Genomic DNA, 20,045 nt, shown 5'->3' on the forward strand with positions numbered 1-20,045 from the left:
TTTACGCTTTGGCTTTTAGTTCAAATAGCGTCTCCATGTATGTTTGGTAACAGCTAGAAAATAACAAAAATGTTTATGACCCTTTTCCTCACTTCCTTTGATCCCATCTCTTTTTTGATTGGCCAATTTTTTTTTTTTTTTTTTTTCTTCTCCTCCAATCACCACCCGCTACGTGTGTGTGAGGATGGTGGGGATGGTGATTGGAGGGGGTCTCAATCAATGTGAAAAAAACAAACATTTCAGCCAAAAAAAAAAAGATTTATGCTTCATACCCCCACTGGGGGTCGACCCCCAGTGAGGTGTCGGCCCCGGATTGGTGCAAAAAAAAAAAACTGTTTTTTTTTTTTTTTTTTTAAGTTTTCAGCCAGTGGGGGCGCGCCACGTCACTGGGGGCGCGACCCCCACTGAGGGTATGCAGCGCTGTTGAAAAAAAAATATGGGGACTAAATATTTTAGTCAAAAAATTTAAAAATCAATTTAAATTGTCACACTATTCTTTCTCTTTTCCTGTATATTTTTTCATAAAAAATTTAAAAATTACTAAAATAGACTATTCACAAACGAGGCATAATGATTTTGTTTAAAGATTTGTGTAAAAAAATGTTTACTTTTCAGTTCATCCAATTTAGAAGAATTTAAAAAATATATTTTCTAATAAAAATAAAAAAAAAAATTATTTTTTTATTTATAATAATTTTAAGATCCGTCTAATCTTAGTACAACTTAAATTGAAAGAAAATTTAAATTTTTTTTTCTAAAAAAGAAAAAAAAATGAATCACTTGTGGTGAATATAATTTTCATTTGAACCAGACTTATAATTTTCATTTAATTAATCGTCGCTTATAAGATGCATATGAGAGGAGTTTGGTACACTACTTTGATTAGAAAATTTGATGAGAGAAATGGATAGGAAAAGGGAAATAGAAATAAATTAATAAATACATAAAATATGAAAAATGTATTGAAGTTTTGTATTTTTAGTTATTTAGTGTATTTTTTAAAAGATTTTTTTTACAAATATTATACTTTTTAAATGTATTTATGTTAAGTATGTTTAAAAATTAAAAAAAAATTGCTTAAAATATTAAAAAAATCATTGAAAACATTAAAATACGCAAAAATAAAAAGTATAATTTTTTGAAAATTATTTTTTGAAAACTAGAACCAAACAAGATGAATATGATTCAAATTTTAAAAGTCATGTTTGGTTGAGTTGGGAAATTGTAAAACAAAAGAGATTAAGGCTATGTTTGGTTGAATAATTTGAAGAGGGATTTGAAAAGGTGTGTGAAATTAGGTAAAATATAGGTATATTTTATTCATATTTTACTCATTTTTTTCCTTTCCCTTTCCAAATTTCCTAACCAAACACAACCTAAGTAAACTTAAAAGACAAAAAAATGAGATAGCATTTCTCTCACTTTCTTTTTCTATGTATATTTCATTATAACCAAATAAAAAATGGAATTGTATTTCTTTTTTTCTTTTAATTTCTCTTATCAAATTTTCCAACCAAACATGCAAAGAAGTGAGTTAGCTTTTTGGCTTTTTAGCTATTTTAACCTGGGGCTAAAAAGTCTCATTTGGGAAGAGTTTTTGGTTTTTTTTTTTTTTTGACTTTTTGTGAGAGGAAAAATATAATGATTATGAGTTAGATATGGTATTTTGTCTTATAGAAATAAAAAAACTTATTTTATTTTTTGTGATTATTTTAGCCAAAAAACACCCAACTCTCTTTCCCAAACGAGCCCAAAATTCCAAATATGTTCTCCTGAATATAACTTACCTAGGTATTGTAATATCGCAATAATATTTCCTAATAAATCAAAAGGCGACCTTAGTGTGACAACACTCACCTCTAATTACTGCTAAACTGTGACTGAATATGATAAGTAACTGATTAGGAGGAAATCATAAACTGATTGCATGAGTGTATTGTCTGTAAATGCATTTCTATCTGTTTGACTATTAAATGATCTGTTCGAGTTTTAATTTCGAATTGCGAATTGAAGGCTTTATCGGCGGCCGAATCTGAAATTGATTGGTGTTTTATGTTAATTAGAATTTATGTGATTTTATGGTAGTTTTAATTTAAATTTGATTTGGGATGATTAAATTAGAGTTATCTAAGTTAAAGTACATTAGTTGGACTTAATTACATTTTTGCCATACTAGTGGGCCACTTTGTCAAAAATATTGTTTAGAGCTTAGTTGCATCATTCTTCATCCTTTTCTAGAGGAAAACCGTGAGAGAGAGGGAGAGTAGAGGAAAATTGGTTTCATCAAGAGTTTTGCTTGGAAACTTAGAAGATTTGAAGAGGAATTGCATAATTAAGCTTTCATACTTGAAATTGAAGACCTAAGGTAGAGATTTCATCCTCTCATTTGTACATTTGAGTTGTTCTTGCATGGTTCATGGGATTATTGGAGGTTAGAGTCAAATTATGGTTTAAAGTGTTGAATTGAGGCTTAATCCATGCATGCATGTACATATTCTTGAATTTTAAGGTTGTTATTCATGAATTTCCACATGCATGTCCATGTTTTTGTTATGGTCCATGAATTTACTATATTCTTGAGCTTAATCTTGCATTTGGTAAAGTTTTAGAGCACTTAATTCACAAGAGTTCTTGCATGTTATGTTTTTACATAGTTCATGAGAGTTTCTTTGAAATTATGTTCAATTGACTTACCTTTGGGCTTGATTTTATAAAATTGATCTTTGAAACATGTTGTTTTATGGGTTACCAAGTGTTTTCTAAAGTTTTGGCCTAGAAAAATGAGTTTTGGATGGTTGAATGTTGAATTTCATGTTTGGAGGTCAATCTGGATTTTCCAGAAATTTGACCCACGCTCGAGCGGGGACTTTCACACTCGAGCGTGAACCCTAAGTACATGCATTCCGCTTGAGCGGCGAGAGTTACGCTCGAGGGTGAAATGCGTATACCCAGAAGTTTGTGTGTTTTGCAGTCCGCTTGAGCGAGAGAGTTCATGCTCGAGCGAGGACCTGAGTCTCACGCTTGAGCGGAGGTCGAGCGTGAATTGCATGCATCCAGTACTTTTCATGAAGTTTACAGTCCGCTCGAGCGAAGGAAGTCACGCTTGAGTGGAGACCCTTTGTTTGCATGTCCGCTCGAGCGTAGAAAGCCACGCTCGAGCGGGACCCCCGTTTTCTGAAAATTTTAAAAAGTGTTTTAAAGTGCATCTTTGCATCCTCTTTCCATCCTAGGCATTCCTAGGTCATGTTTAAGACATCTTAATGAGGATATTGATGTAAAACCACACCGAGTCAAAACAGGGACTAAGTTGTTGATTTCCAAGTGTGTAACTTAGTGTGTGTTCGTTCTGTAACTGTGTAGGATTGGCATCCGAGGATGCTCATTAGCTGCTTATAGCCCAGTGCTCTGTGAGTAACAATGTTGTGAAGATATGTTCAATTGTGAATATTTTCTGAATGATCAACTGTTCTGTTTATTGAAACATTATTGTTTAATGAACGAATGTTTGTCCTATTTGTAAACTGTTTTCGTGGCATCCTTAGCAACTTACTGTTATTGTACTGTTACTGCTACTGTCACAGAGATCTCTGTCGGTTCCTAGGTTTGAAACCCCTACTGTTATTGTTATGATGGCCATCAACTGACTGTTCGGTCTATTAAGACCTACTGTACTGTTTTGCTATGGGATGTACCACATATGACTGCTATGGTTTCTAAACGACTGATATGACCGTTTAATTACTGAAAGGACATTCATTCTTAATCTCTTTACATAATTGTTATTCACTAGGCTTTAGCTCACTGTTTATATATATATATGTAGGTGTCCAAGCACCGGACCGATGCTAGGAGCGTCAAGCTAAGCTCCCATTTTGTCAGAGCCAACCATTGTGCCTCACTTCGAGGTTCTGAGTGCGTCAAAGCCAAGACTAGTTTGGGGTGTTTTAGATTTCCCCTTTTGCCTCTGTTCTGTAATAAATGTTGAGACTTGCACTGTACTGTTATGTTAGGGATTTGGTCCCTAACCTGAATGTCTGTATATGATGTATGTATATACTATTTTGGTTTTGAATGTGAATATATTCAGGAAAGTCTTTTTACATTCAGAATGTCACAGCTCATTGGACACATTTTATTTACTGTTTTGGCTTCCGCCAGCCCCTTACTCTGTATTACTGTCTCTACTATTAAGCAGGTCTTTGATAATCGTGGATTACTGGCCAGTTACGGTGCTAAACTCATAGGGGCGGGTTTGGGTCGTGACACTTAGAGAATTTGTTTAAAAAAAACTTTATTCATTTTTACGAAATTAATGAATGTTGTCCTCAAATTTATGTAATTCTATATTCCATCCATTCCAAATTGTTTGCCCATTTTAACTATTCCAGTTATCTTGAAAAATAGTTTTTTTTTTAAATTTTTTTTGACAATTTTGAACTTTATTTTCAAGAATTTATTGAGATATTTTAATTTGTCAAATTTCTTTTTTTAAATTTTTCATGAAAATATATTATTTATTGATCTGATTAAAAGACGTGAATACCCAAATGGACAACGAATTTGGGAGGGAGAAAGTTTTTAGCTGGAGTTATTTCCAAAGTAACCAATGTTTTTTTTTGTTTTTATTTTTATTTTTATAATTAAAACAGTTTAGGGAAATTTAAAAAAAAATAAAAAATAAAAAAACCAGTGTTTGACCACAAATTAAATTCTATATTTTTAATTTTATCAATATAAATCCTAGATTTTTGAGAGGGAGATTTGTACTGAACAAGTGGGCCGAGTTACGGCAGCGCGGGCTATGGTGTTGGGCCTTGCGAGGGCCAAAGACCCTATGCCTGACCGAATTGAACCAACGTGGCTCCCCAGTCCATTACGTTGGGCCGGGCAGACCGTCGACCAGAATGTGGAGGCGTGCAGGTGCTCAACCGAGCTATGATTCGGCGAAACCTAATATTCAGTTAGATCCGCACTAATGTGTTGGGCTGAGCTACGGACAGTCCGGACTGACGTAGGGCCGAGACGTCCTACGAGATAGCAGGGCGAGGCTGAGATGCCAAATCGCGTGCCTTATGATCGGTCAATTCAAATGGACCGGTTTACTATAGCTTGGTCATTCCAGTCCGTTGTGATGTCTGTTTTTTTCAAGTGATAGCCCGGTTGTGTAAGCCATCTGGACCAATGGTAAAGAAGGGAAAATCCACTATGGTATGCGTCAATATCGTTTGGCAGTTCGACAAACACTGTTTGGAGGTTTTGGTCTTTACACGTGTAAAGAAGGTAGAAGGAAGCACAACCGCCTGCCTAGAGAAGGACAACAGAGGTAGTGCAGCCACAATCTCTGAGGTTGCATGGCCAGCCTAGAAAAGGAGAAACATGAAGACGTTAGAGGTAAGCAATCTAAAAGAATTTCCAATTCTCTCTCTCTAGAGTGCTCTCTCCATTCTTCTTCTTCTTCTTCTTCTTCTTCTCTAAGTGTGCTAACTTGATCGTCGGAGGATTTATCCGGCAGCACACCGTCGAGCAGCTCACCATCTTTCTGTTCTCAGGTTAAGCAACGTTATGTGAAACTTGGATTCAAGGAGTACGGAGAACTGAGAATATTTCACCCCCGTACAATTTTATATTTGTTTCAATCTAAACCATTTGCATATTTTTGTTAAGTAAAAATGATAGAAAAAAAATAATATTTTAGTAATTAAACTCAATGTAAAAGAGTATTTAAGACATTTTATGAACACCTACATAGTTTAATGATTAAAATACCATTTTTTTCATTGGTTTTACTTATCGAAAATAAGTTAATGGTTTAGATTGAAAAAAAAAAAAAAAATTAGTGTTTAAATTGATAAAATAAAAAATTATGGGTATGTTTGGTTTGTGTTTGCAGAGTAGTTTTTGAGATAAAAAATATGAAAACTTGTTTGGTTTGTCTTTTTTCAAAAATGGTTTTGGAAAATTGTTTTGGAGAGAGAGTTTTAAAAAAAGTGATTGATTTGATGTGTATGGGAGAGAGAGTAATTTTGGAAAGTAGGTAACCAAACAAAATTTTAAAATTTTTTTTGAAAAAATTTGTTTGGTTTGATTATTCTTGAAAATTTGTTTGTAGAAAATTTTTTCAAAATTTTTTTTTGAAAAACAAACCAAACAAGGCCTATGAATTTATTTTTTATAAGTATCGAACTTTGAGATTTTTTTCTAATTCCCCAAAACTGTATATAGTTTAGGGAGAATTTCAAATCAGGACAAAACTTAAAAAATAATTACAAATTAATAGTAAAATTTATCAGTATTAATAATTATATTTATAATTTTTTTCATCTATTTGTAATAGTTTTTTAAAATCCCCACTAAGGTGTAATTTCCCCCGAAGTTTAAGACACTAATTGGCCAATTTATAACGTCCGTTATTTTATCAATGGCCACGGAATATGATTTATTTCAAAACTCAAAAAAATAATGTTAGATACAAAAAATATAACCTTCATTGAAAAAAATTAGAATTTGAAATGTATAGATTAAATTTATTTTCAAATTAACCCACATACCATGCCAAATTTTTAAATTTATACCATAAATTTAAATTTTGAATATTGTTTAAAATATTTTTTAGGTATATAGTATTTCTAAAACTCAAAAGCCTCCAAAGTTAAGGGCTATTTTGGGAAGGTGATTATAATCAGCTTTTGGTTAAAAGTTATTTATAAGCAGTTTTTTTTTGTGAGAGAGGAAGTGTGTTATAATCTCGAAAGTGAATTATAACCCACTTCTCAAAAGGGGCCTAAGTTATTAGAGAACATTACGGTACAAATTGGCATGATGGAAATAAAAGAGATTAATTCTTGTGATAGGCATACTATTCTCATTGATATTTAAGAAAATCAATGAAAAAGATATTTAACCCTTGGGAAATTGTTGTGCTATTATATTATGGCCTATTTTTTATTTCTATTTATTTTGTTCAACTGGTATGATATTATTTACGAATACAAGAATAATATAACAATTATAATTTAACAGTACGTAACTAGAATATTAACAATATCACCACAAGATAAAGCCCATAACAGAAAGAAATAAATAATTCAATACAAGAAATAACTACGTAATAAGATAAATAATCAATTATTACTTTTAATAAGAATTGACCTATTCCAATAAACAACTCAATACATTATGGCCTAGGTTTTTTTTTTTTTTTTAAATTATCATAATTGGAAGGATAGTATATGAAAAAAAAAATTATATCAAATTGGACAATTAAAGTCTAACAATAGTCAAAAAGCCAACAAATGATTACGAGAAATATTTTAATTTGAGAAGAAATATATATGTAATAGTAACCCCATAATAAGAGAGAAATAAACACCACAAATGATATCAAACTCCTTTTTATAGTAGTTAAACTCTCAACTTCACACCACAAAGTAGTACCATACAATCACTAGGCCAAAGGCCATAGTTCATTTTGTGAGGAATAACTATGATTCTAGGCCAACTCCCAGGGGCTTGGTGCAGTAGTCCTAGGACGGCCCTCTAAATGCTGGACAATGTGTATCTAGGGCTCGGGTGTAAGATCGAATCCTAGTAGCTACACTCTCTAACTGAAATGGTGTGTGCGTTGTGGAGTCAGTGCACATAATCGAGATTTGCTTCTCCTCCTATTCCGATTAACCGATATTAGGTAGTTGATTACGAAGTCAGCGGATCACAGGCTTGGAGAGTTTACTTGTTAACCAAAAAAAACTATAATTCTAGGTTTTCCTAATTCTATGTTTAAAACAAATTGAAATAGGAGACGATTTATGATTATCCCTTCAACTTGAAATTACTTTCTCAAATCAAATAGAAATTTGATTACGAACGATTACCCAAGTAGTCACGAAGATGACACTGAAGTGTCAAGGTGAGTGAGATTTCAAGTTCAAATCTATCAACAGATGTTATAGTTTGCGCTGTAAATTGTAATCTAATAAACATAATAACCACTACTTGTTTCAAAAAAATAAATAAATAAATAAATAAAAATAAAAAAATTGAATAGAAATTTGATGTCTGTACTCTCTCATGGTAATCTCACATTTTTGAAAGAATGTAAACTACATAAGTAGAATAAACAAAGGGAAAAAAAAGAAAAGAAAATGAAGTTAATAGGCCCATAACATTTAAATTGTTATTATTATTTTTATAGATAATTCTTAATTAAACTAAACATCGAATAATATTGAAAAAAATAAATTAATAGTATAGGATTTCTGATGTTGAAATTTGTATTCTTTCTCTTTTAGTTCATATCATCCAAACATAGAATAAGGATAGTTGCTTTATTAATAAATTCAAGAGAAAATTACAATTCAGGGTCTTCTCAAAATAATTACAAATTAATAGAATATTTTATTAATTTTAATAATTAAAATTATAAATTTTTTTTATAAATTTATTAGGGAGCTTTTTTGATAAATCCATTTTCGAAGAGCTTTATTCCATCCAACCCATATTCTTTTTGACTATTCCATTAGGTCCAATTTGAGATAAGAAGACCAAAATACCCTTTTCATCTACTTACGTTCCATTTAGTTCACATTATTTTCTTATGTTTCAATAAGTCCTATGGGTGACATAATTACCAAAATACCCTTAATGTGAATGTTCACACCATCAATATAAATGTTTATATCGTCAATGTATAGGGGCCCGGCTCATGTTGATCCTCGTGGGTGCCCGGAAAAATTCGAGTCGGGCCGGGCCGGCTCACAAGCCAAAAAAATAGGCCCGACCCGGCCCGTTGATAATATGAATATTCACATTGACAAATTAACATTCACATTGATAGGAGAGTAAAATTGGCATGCGGCCCGTAGACGGCCCGAAACCAGCCCGTTGCCCGGGGTGGGCCCGGGCCGGCCCGTTCACAATATGAATATTCACATTGACATATTAACATTAACATTAACATTGACAAGAGTGTAAAATTGGCCCATGACCCGTGGCAGCCCGAAGCCCGGGCCCGGGCCCAGGTCGGGGAGGGCCCGGTCCGGCCCGTTGACAATGTGAATATTCACATTGACATGTTAACATTCACATTGATAGGAGTGTAAAATTAGCTCGCGGCCTGTGGCCGGCCTGAAACCCGCCTGCGGCTCGCGGGCTGCCTTGGGCGGGCCCGGCCTGACCCGTTGATAATGCAAATATTCACATTGACATGTTAACATTCACATTGATAAGAGTATAAAATTAGCCCGCGCCCCGTGGCTGCCCGAAACTAGCCCACGGCCCGGAGCGGGCCCAACCCGGCCTGTTGACAATGTGAATATTCACATTGACATATTAACATTCACATTGATAAGAGTGTAAAATTGACTCGCGTCCCATGGGCGGCCCGGGGCGAGCCCGGTTCGGCCCGTTGACAATGTGAATATTCACATTGACATATTAACATTCACATTAATAGGAGTGTAAAATTGGCCCGTGGCCCGTGGGCGGCCCGAAGCCCGCCCGCTGCCCAGGGCGGGCCCGTCTCGGCTCGTTGATAATGTGAATATTCACATTGACATATTAACATTAACATTGATAAGAGTGTAAAATTAGCCCGTGACCCATGGGCAACCCAAAGCCTGGCCCTGGGCCGACGCGGGCCCGGCCCGTTGACAACGTGAATATTCACATTGACATGTTAACATTCACATTGATAAGAGTGTAACATTAGCGCGTGCCCCATGGCTGCCCAAAACACGTCCACAGCCCGGCCTGTTGACAATGTGAATATTCACATTGACATGTTAACATTCACATTGATAAGAGTGTAAAATTGACTCGCGTTCTATGGGCGGCCCGAAGCTCGTGGGCGGCCCGGGGTGGCCTGGGTTTGGGTCCGGGCTTACCCCGGGCCGCGGGCGAGCTTCGGGCAGCGGACAAGTTTTACACTCCTATCAATGTTAATATTAACATGTCAATGTGAATATTCACATTGTCACGGGTCAGGCCAAGCCCGCCTCGGGCTGCGATCGGGCTTCGGGCCGCCCACGGGCTACGGGCCAATTTTACACTCCTATCAATGTGAATGTTAACATGTCAATGTGAATATTCACATTGCCAACGGGCCAGGCCCGCCCTGGCCCGAGGTCGGGCTTCGGGCTGTCTACGGGTCACGGGCCAATTGTACACTCTTATCAATGTGAATGTTAACATGTCAATGAGAATATTCACATTGTCAACAGGCCGGGCCGGGCCCGCCCCGGGCCGCCCACGGGCCGTGGATGGGTTTCGGGCAGCCACGGGGCGCGGGTTAATTTTACACTCCTATCAATGTGCATGTTAACATGTCAATGTGAATATTCACATTGTCACGGGTCGGGCCATGCCCGCCTCGGGCTGTAGTCGGGCTTCGGGCCGCCCACGGGCTGCGGGCCAATTTTACACTCTTATCAATGTGAATGTTAACATGTCAATGTGAATATTCACATTGTCAACGGGCCGGGTCGGGCCCGTCTCGGGCAACGGGCGTGCTTTTGGCCGTCCATGGGCCGCGGGCCAATTTTATACTCTTATCAATGTGAATGTTAACATGTCAATGTGAATATTCACATTATCAACGGGCCGGACTGGGCCCGTCCCGGGCCGCCCATGGGCCGCGGGCAGGTTTCGCGCCGCCACGGGACGGGGGCTAATTTTACACTCCTATTAATGTGAATGTTAACATGTCAATGTGAATATTCACATTGTCAACGGGTCGGGCCGGACCGAGTCAGGCCTGCCCTAGGTTGCTGTCTAGTTTTATACTCTTATCAATGTGAATGTTAACATGTTAATGTGAACATTCACATTGTCAACAAGCCGGGCCGGGCCCGCCCACGGGCCGTGGGCGGGTTTCGGGCAGTTACGAGGCGCGGGCTAATTTTACACCCCTATCAATGTGAATGTTAACATGTCAATGTGAATATTCACATTGTCAACGGGCCGGGCCGGGCCCACCCCAGGCTGCGGGCGGGCTTTTGGCCGCCCATGGGCCGCGGCCCAATTTTATACTCTTATCAATGTGAATGTTAACATGTTAATGTGAATATTCACATTGTCAACGGGCCGGACCGGGCCTGCCCCGGGCCGCCCATGGGTCGCGGATGGGTTTCGCGCCGCCACGGGACGAGGGCCAATTTTACACTCCTATTAATGTGAATTTTAACATGTCAATGTGAATATTCACATTGTCAACGGGCTGGGCCCGCCCTGGCTCGCGGGCCGGTTTCGAGCCGCCCACGGGCCAATTTACATTCCTACAAATGTGAATTTTAAAATAAGAATGTTCACATCATTAAATTGCTAATCGTTGAAAAAATATTTATAAGGGTATCAAAATTAAATATAAGGGCATAAGTGTCCAAGAAAATAGTGTAAATAAAGAAAATGGACTTTATGGAATAAAACTATACATACATGGGACTAAATGGGTTAAAAAATTCTTTCATAGACTTCTTGGGTTAAAATACTTCTTAATTGGACTTATCAATAAAAATCCCAATTTATTATTATTTTAAGAAGATTCCATTGATTTGTAATTTTCTAAATTAAAAAGGGTTGAGTGATGAAGAAGTCCTTGGCGTGACTTGTTTGGTTTTGTACTTTTGTTTTATTGGTTGAAAGGACAATTTCAACTAACTTGGCAGTGAATTGTAGCTTCCATAGAAATTGTATTGGCTCATAGTTTTCTCTTGATGGCTTGGTTAGGGAAATGAGTTTATTTTGACTTTATGGAGACTAAAACGGTTTGTTTGTATTGGATTTTTTTTTGATTTTTTTAATTTTTGTGAAAAAAAAATAAAATGATTATGATTTGAATGTGACATTTTATTTTATTGACTTTTTAATATATTTTATTTTTTTTGATTATTTTAACTTTTTAACCTCCCAACTTTGGATGCTAAATGAGGGCATATAAAACTTGATTTTTGTAAATATAAATGTAATCTTATTATATGTTACAAATGTCTAATTAACTTTTAATCTTTTTATGAATAATCTATTCAACAAATATTATAATAAACACCACTTGAACCATTAGAATAAATTCAAAAAAACGCTCTCACATACTCATAACATGGTGCTATGCGTGCCCCGGACGCACATCACCCTCACAGGTTTCGAAATTGAAACCCATCGAGAAAAAATGTCATCCTAATCAATGGTACAGGTGCAATTCGGGCGGGTTCAATCGGGTTAGGAGGTTGTCTAAGCCTAATTCAAGTTGTGCTGAAACCTATCCAAGCCCGCCTAGACCCGAATTGTAAACTGAGATTTCCTGTTCAAGCCTGACTCGACTTAAACTCGAATTGCCCGAGTTACCTGAATTGTAAATGATTTTTTTTTTTTTTTTTTGTAGCTACATTATTAAATTATTAAAATTTAATTCTATTTATATTTTTTTTATATAGAAAATCATTAATATCATCAAAATAAAATTATTTATGTTATTTGTATGTATAATATGTAGTCTTTATAATTTATAATATGCTATAGCATGAGAATGATGACATTAATTATTAAAATTATAAATTATTGCTAAAATTTAATTACAAAATAAATCATTAATAATTTGATATATAATTTTAATAATTTTATTTTTTTAATAATTTATTTATGTTATTGTATATATAATATGCTATAGCAGTCTTTATAATTTATGAGTAAAAATAAAAAAAGAAAAGAAAAGATTTTATGTTATTTGTATATATAATATGTATTCAATATGATTTAATAATTTAAATTACTTTAATATCATGTAATTACAAATAATTTATATGTATATTTAATATTTTTATATATCTATATATGTATAATTCGGATTTCGGAATGCTTGGATTGTTTGACGTTTTTGCCTAAGTCCGTCTAAATTTAATTTAAAATTTAAAATTTTTTCCTAAGTCCGTTCCAAATTTAAAAATACCTTATTTAAATCTTAAAAAATTTCAAACTAAACTCAAATTATTCGAATTGATCCCACCCAAGCTACACCCCTAATCAAAATGGGGTCAGTGTATAGAAAGTCAAGAGTTTGGTTCCTTCGTATGTAGGATAGACCAAAAATTGAGAAGGAAAAAAAAAAAGTTGTTAAAATTTTATTTTTTTCTAATGATTTTGGTAGCATATATTTTGAACCTTATTATGATAGAGTTTATTTGAAAATGGGTCATCTTTAAACATACCATTTAACATAGACATGGAATTTTCTCTTTGAAAACTAGGTTTAATCAAACTTGAAAATGAAATGATTATGTTCATTCAGTTCGGTTGTGTTTGGTTGTATTCTCCAAACATATTTTTATTTTATGTTTTGAGTGTATTGTTTGTTTAGAATTTTCAAAAATTAATTTCACACTCATTTTTAAAAACTCTGTCTAAGACGGGAAAATTTGAGCTAACCGGTTATCCCCCTGGACGTCCTCCCAGACATCTGGCCGGTTGATCGGAACAGTACATTTTTTTTTTTACAATTGGCACTTGTTATTTTTTATATTTTAAATAAAAAAAATTTCAGAATTTTTTAATTTTTTTATGAACTTCAAATAGAATTTTGAGTTATGTGTTTGGTTATGAGTTGTGAGTTTTTGTATCAAATATCATATGTCATATTAAAAATTTCTCACTCAATTTAAAACTCTTTTCAAAACTCTTTCACCAAACAAAATTTTCACACTCAAAGTATAATTTCAAAACTCACAAACTCAAATACAACTCTATTCTCAAATCATATTTAGAAAATTCTACCAAACGCAACCGTAATTATTTTTTTCATATGTTTTTTTATTTATTTTGGAGAATAATTTTCAAAAATTTTAAAATATTTTTGGTGTTTAATCATTCTAATTAGTTTCTAATATTAATTCTTTTTATTATAGAAAAATAGAATATATATTCTGAAAATTCAGCCAAACATTATTAAAGTTTGTTCACAACATTATTAAAGTTTATCCTTTTGATAGTACATTTTTTGAGAATATTAATATTATAATTGTACTTTTTATATTGATTATTAATTTAAAAGAATGGCAAAATAGAAAATTTATATTATTTTTATACTTGATTTTTGAAGAGGAACTAATATTTTGGGACAATAAAAAATAGAATAAGGTGGTGTTTGGCAAGTTAGGTTGGGCTAAAATAGCCACAAAAGACAAAATAGGCTATTTTAGCCACAACAAACAAAACATCACATCCAACCCATAATCATTACACTCTTCTCTCACAAAAAAAGTCAAAAAAGCCAAAAAGCCAAAAAGTCCTTCCCAAACTAAGCTTTTTAGCCCAGGCTAAAATAGCCAAAAAAGCCAAAAAGCCAAAAAGCCAACCCACTTCCCAAACGGAGGCTAAGAGTAATATTTTGGGACAGAAGGAGTATACAAATACACAAACACAGAAACTATTTTTAACTTACAAATATAACATATATAATAATAAAATTTTGCCCTAAAATGACATGCTAACAACTGACTGTCACATCTATGTTAAACGATAAACAGAGAAAAATTAAGATTACGTGGGACAGTTTTAAAATTTCAACAATGATTCATCCCACTAAAAATATTACCACTAATAGTACTAATGCATTAAAAAAATAAAAAAAACAAAAAAAAACACAACTCCAAGACCAAAACATCACATCATTAATGACGGGACCCACTCCCACCTAATTAGTGGGAGCACTAATTAGTGCTCCCAAGCACTTTTCTTAAAATTTTATGCATTATAAATGATTTTTTTTTCCAGTTATGATTGATATCACTAAAAAATCAATCACTAACAGCTCTAAAAAAATGTAAACTAAATAAATAAATAAATAAATAACAATAGAGACAACCATCACATCAAGGGGGAGCCAATTCATTAATGCTCTCTCTAGTGGTCTTTTTTTAGTACTCCCAAGCATTAATCTTTTTTTTTTTAATGCAATGTTGACATATATAAAATAAGGGTATGGCTTCTGTCCAGTCTGGGATCGGACTGGACCGTGCTGTTGGGCCCGTGGGGGTCACCACGGGTCCCGTTTTGATAATCTAAACCGTTTAATGTGTAGAACTCGTCGAGTACGATATGCTTATGAAAAATCACGTTGATCGGGTATCGATAACTATATGATCAAATCAGTTTCGTATTAAAAAAATAGACAGTGAACAAATTAACGGTTGACAAAAAACTGTTTTAATCACATAGCTATCGATATCCGATCAACGTGAATTTTTACAGCTATATAGTACTCGACGATTTCTACACATTGAACGGTTTAAATTATCAAAAAGGAATCTTTGGTGGGCCTTCACAGACCCAACAGCAGGTCCAGTCAGAAGCCATACCCACAAAATAATTATATTAAACACAAAAAAAACTTGCGTTATACATATAAGAGATTGCACTATCATTAAAATGTTATTATTTTTTTACTGTCAAATTAAAATATCAAAAATGATTTAGGCCTCTAAAAGAAGAGCTCTAATAGAGCATTAATTTGTCTTTTTCTTCCCTCTTTTTTGTCTTTTACTTCACTGTTTTTTTTTTTTTTTTTTTATTGGTTGACAGCTCATTAGAGCTGTCCTTTTGCAGTTCTAATTAGAGCTCCGGAGCATGACCCTTAAAATATAAGAGTAATGATTCATCCCCCTTTTCCCCCCACCCCTTTGACCCCCTCTCTCTCTTATTGGTTACCTTTTTTTTTTTTTTTTTCCTGCTCCTCCAATCACTCCCTGCCACGTGACAAAGGGAGTGAAGGGGTGACCCCCAAAAGGGGTCCCAAGCATTATTCAAAATATAATTACCCCACAAAAATATGGCCAGGCCTATACCGGTCAACCATATATAGGGTTAGTATATACGCTAAAGAGGGAAAATTATTAGGTGGCTTACGATATTATGTTTTCGTTTAGATTGTGGATTGGTTTTTTAATTTTTTTAGTTATTTTAGTTTAAAATTAAAAAGTTGTTTTTGGGATAAATGTTTTGGTTTTTTTATTTTTTATGAGAAAAAAAATAAAATAGTTATAATTTGAATGTGATAACTTATCTTATTGACTTTTATTTTTTTTCTTTTTGTAATTATTTTAGTCCAAACTATTTATGCCAAACATAGCCTATGGGCTATTTTGAAAAAATGATTAAAAGTCATTTTTTAACTTTTAATCAATTTTAAATCATATCATCTCTCATATTTTTTACATATATTTTTTAAAATAATTAAAAAAATCAAAAAAATAAACTTTTAATCATTTTTTCAAAGCAATCCTATACATCTCTTTCTCTGACAAATCATTAATTATCATGCTTTCTTACTGTTGTACATCACCACCAACATTTTTTTGGGACATCATGTGAGTATGTCTGAAGCACCAAATAACTTGTCTGTGAGGTGGAGCAGTACAATAATGTGCATTATTATATTAGGAAAATGTTATGAATTTTAAATAAAATATTAATTTTTTTACTAAACTTTTTATATGAGTGTGGAATCATACAAATTACATATGTGTAAGTCTTATATCTATATGAAAGATTTGATAAAAAATCTAATAATTTATTTAAAATTTCAAACATAACTCATTAATAAAATTTTGAAAGTGTTCACAGGTAATACCAACCAACTACCTTTAGCTTGTAGTATAGAATTTGTTTCTGAAAATGGAGGTTGATAATTCAAGAAGACAAATAACCTATCATTGAATCCCTTTAAACTGATCATTTCAAAGGTTAGAATTTCCACCCGGGAAATGGTAGAAATCAAAAAGTTTTATTAAAATTTTTAAATGATTCATATGGATACGTGACCTACATAGAACTCATATGTTGTGTGTTTCACACCCATATAAAATATTTGATAAAAATTTTAATAAAATTTTAAGATTTTTAGCATTTTTCTTTCCACCTCTTCTCTCCAGTTTTGAATAAAGATGATGCAATGATGTTTTTAAATCTATCAAAAAGAAAAAGTATGATCCACACAAATATTAGGGTATAAGTTCATCTCCAACGTTGCATCAAATCCATCACCAAATTTAAATTTGGTAAAAAATTTCCTTTTTTTCTACTCCAATGGTTTTATCAAACTTATATTAGATTGAGAATATAAAAAATATTTTTCCAAACCAAGGATGGCTGGCACCTTTTTACATTTTACTGTACATAGCCATTGAGGATTTGACCCACTGGACGACCGGTCAGACGTCCGACTGAACGTCTACCCGATCATCCTCTTAGTTGAAAAATTCCAGATCAGATCACAAACGAAGAACCCCAGACCAGATCATCTATCAAGCTTCTGATCTTGTTTTTCCCTATATTGACCCTGTAGAGATCATCAGATATTTATGCTCTGCATGAATATCACGAGATTCATCTCATTTTATTATATTTAGCTTTGCTTCCTCTACTCTACTCTTTTCTTTTTCTTTTTTCTTTCAATTCTTCTAAAACCCTTGTCTTTGTGAAAAATGAGTTGTTGAAATTTGGAGAAATGGCCTCAATTGATGCCCAGTTGAGGCTTTTGGCTCTTGGGAAGGTCTCTGAAGATGACAAATTGGTAGAGTATGATGCTTTGTTGTTGGATCGATTTCTCAATATTCTTCAGGATTTACATGGAGAGGACATTAGAGAGACCGTAATCAATTTTAATTTCTCCACTTTTTTCAAATATCTGTCTTTTGTTTTGCTATGTGATTTAGTTCAGTGTGTAAATTCAATAAAAAATATTGCTAAATCTACCGTGTTCCCCTTTGATTATCCTTTTATTTCTTTTTTAATTTTCATGTTTATGTGTGTATATTCTCTGAGTTCACATTTTTTTTCCCCTTTTGGGTTTCAAAGATATTTCCTAATTTATGCTAAAAAATTATCCCCTCATTTTTTTTTACTTGTCAAAATTTATAGATTTTCATTAATTTTGAGAACCTTTCGTGCCCTCTTTGCATTTTCTTGAGTACATTTGCATTCTTCTGCTAAATTGCTTACTTAATTTCTGATGAGGTCCACTTTCTGTTTACCATAAGGTCCCGTTTGTTTTCAGAGGTAGGATGGAGGAGATTAATAGTGATGGAATTGTTAGTGAGGGGATTGATAGTGAGGGGATTAAGTAAAATTGTGTTTGTTTTGATGATAGTTGCCAGTGTAAGAGTTGTTAAATTATTTTATATAAAATAATAAAACAAATAAAAAAAATACAAAAACGTTAAACATTAATGTTTTAAAAAAAATGCCTAACATGTAAAAAATTTTAAAAAAATAAAAATAAAATAAAAAATTTTCAGAAAAAAATAAAATAAATAAAATAATGATTTTTGCTTAACAAAAAATACAAAAAATTAAACATTAATATTCAAAAAAAAAATGTCCGACATGTAAAAAATAAAATAAAAATAAATAATAAAAAAAAATTTCTAGTCCGCCGGACTATTTTTCTAATACCATGTCCTGGAGGCCCATCTGAATCCTATCTGCAAGGCCTATCCTAAGCCCTTCGGCTTAGCAGTCCCTTCATCAACTCTGTCAACTCTGTAAACAAACATCACATTAAACAGGACCTACAGCTATCCTAATTCCAATCCCCCTCTCATATCCCAAAACAAACGGGGCGTAAAGAGGCAGACCCCAGTTTGAATTTCTTGACTCTATTCTCTCTCTCTCTCTCTCTAATTTCAATAAAATGTTTTGCTGATGAGGCATTTGCAACAATTGAATTGAAGAAGTTTTGATGCTTTGAAGAACTAGACTGTGAATCTATATTGTTATCTGGTTAGTAGTTGTTTTGACTGAAATTGTGCTATATTCTTTTATCCTTTTCAGGATTCGGAATTGTTTAACCTAGTTGTATGCCAAAGACATAACGCCTGATGATAAGCAGGAGCTTGATGAGGCTTTGCAGAGAGAGGTATTTTGCTTCAAAAATGGCAAAGAAATTGAGGGAAACAAATTGACCAGCGTTTTGCTGACAGCAAAAAATTTACCGTTGGAGAGTTGGATATCAGATAAAGGAATTCCTCAAATTTTTACTCAAATTTAGTAAAATATTTGATACACCGTTAGAGATGCCCCAAGTGTAGCTTGTACTCAAAAATTTTAAAAATATATATATCTTTCAGGAAAATTTTAGAAACATAGAGTTATTTATATATTTAAGGAAAATCATATAGGCAGTCTTTATATAGTTTACTTCTTAAGTCAATTGAGTTATAATAATTTTAATTATTAATCTTATAGTTGAATTTTTCATAATGTGCTAAATTAGTCCCATAATGGTCCTTAGAAAGTGAATTGAAATTAAGAGATAAAATAGTTCATTCAATCTCTCATGAGAGATCAAGGGATTAATATTCAATTTGAAATGATTCATTTTCTTTTAAATCATTCATTAATCTTTGAACCCCGTTCAATTTTTTTAAATGTGGAAAATCAGACTATAAAATTGATATAATTAAAATTACAATAGCCAAATTGAAACAAAAAAACAAATACAAGGTCACAAGTACAAATTTTCCTTAATGTTATTATGGTTATTAGAATAGGGCTGACTTCCCCTAGTGTTCGGATTGGAGGATACTATTGGGCTTATTATTACGGGTCATATTTCGATAATTTGAACCATTCAATGTGTAGAATTCGTTATATATTATATGGTTATAAAACATCACTTTGATCGGATATCGATAGTTACGTGATCAAATCAGTTTTGTATAAAAAAATAGACAGTGAAAAAATAAATGGTTAACAAAAATCTGATTCAATGAGATAGCTATTGATATCCAATCAACGTGATTTTTTACAAGCATATAATACTCGACGAGTTCTATATATTGAACGGTTCAAATTATCAAAACGGAATCTATAATAGACGTCCACGGATCCAATAATATCCTTCCGTCTGTGATCGGGCGGAGGGAAGCCCAGCCCTATTAGAATTGCCAGGAGTATTGTTAGTGTAATTATTATACCTATAATTGTTGATATACCTATTATCTTAAAAATTGTCATTTCATGTCATAGAAGGTCTACCAGTGTTAGGTGTAATTCCTACCTCA

The 20,045-nt window shown here is 33.4% G+C and overlaps 1 long non-coding RNA gene across 1 annotated transcript; it reads left to right on the forward strand.

Annotated features, from left to right (window-relative positions):
* The first annotated feature begins 16,637 nt into the window (after window positions 1–16,637).
* On the forward strand, window positions 16,638–19,123 carry LOC145819736 (uncharacterized). The gene is made up of 2 exons (XR_014360499.1): window positions 16,638–17,632; window positions 18,814–19,123. It is a non-coding gene; the product is annotated as an uncharacterized LOC145819736 (long non-coding RNA).
* The last annotated feature ends 922 nt before the right edge of the window (window positions 19,124–20,045 follow it).

This window comes from Camellia sinensis, chromosome 2, assembly GCF_055761805.1.
Source record: "Camellia sinensis isolate YWXY chromosome 2, ASM5576180v1, whole genome shotgun sequence".
NCBI lineage: Eukaryota > Viridiplantae > Streptophyta > Magnoliopsida > Ericales > Theaceae > Camellia > Camellia sinensis.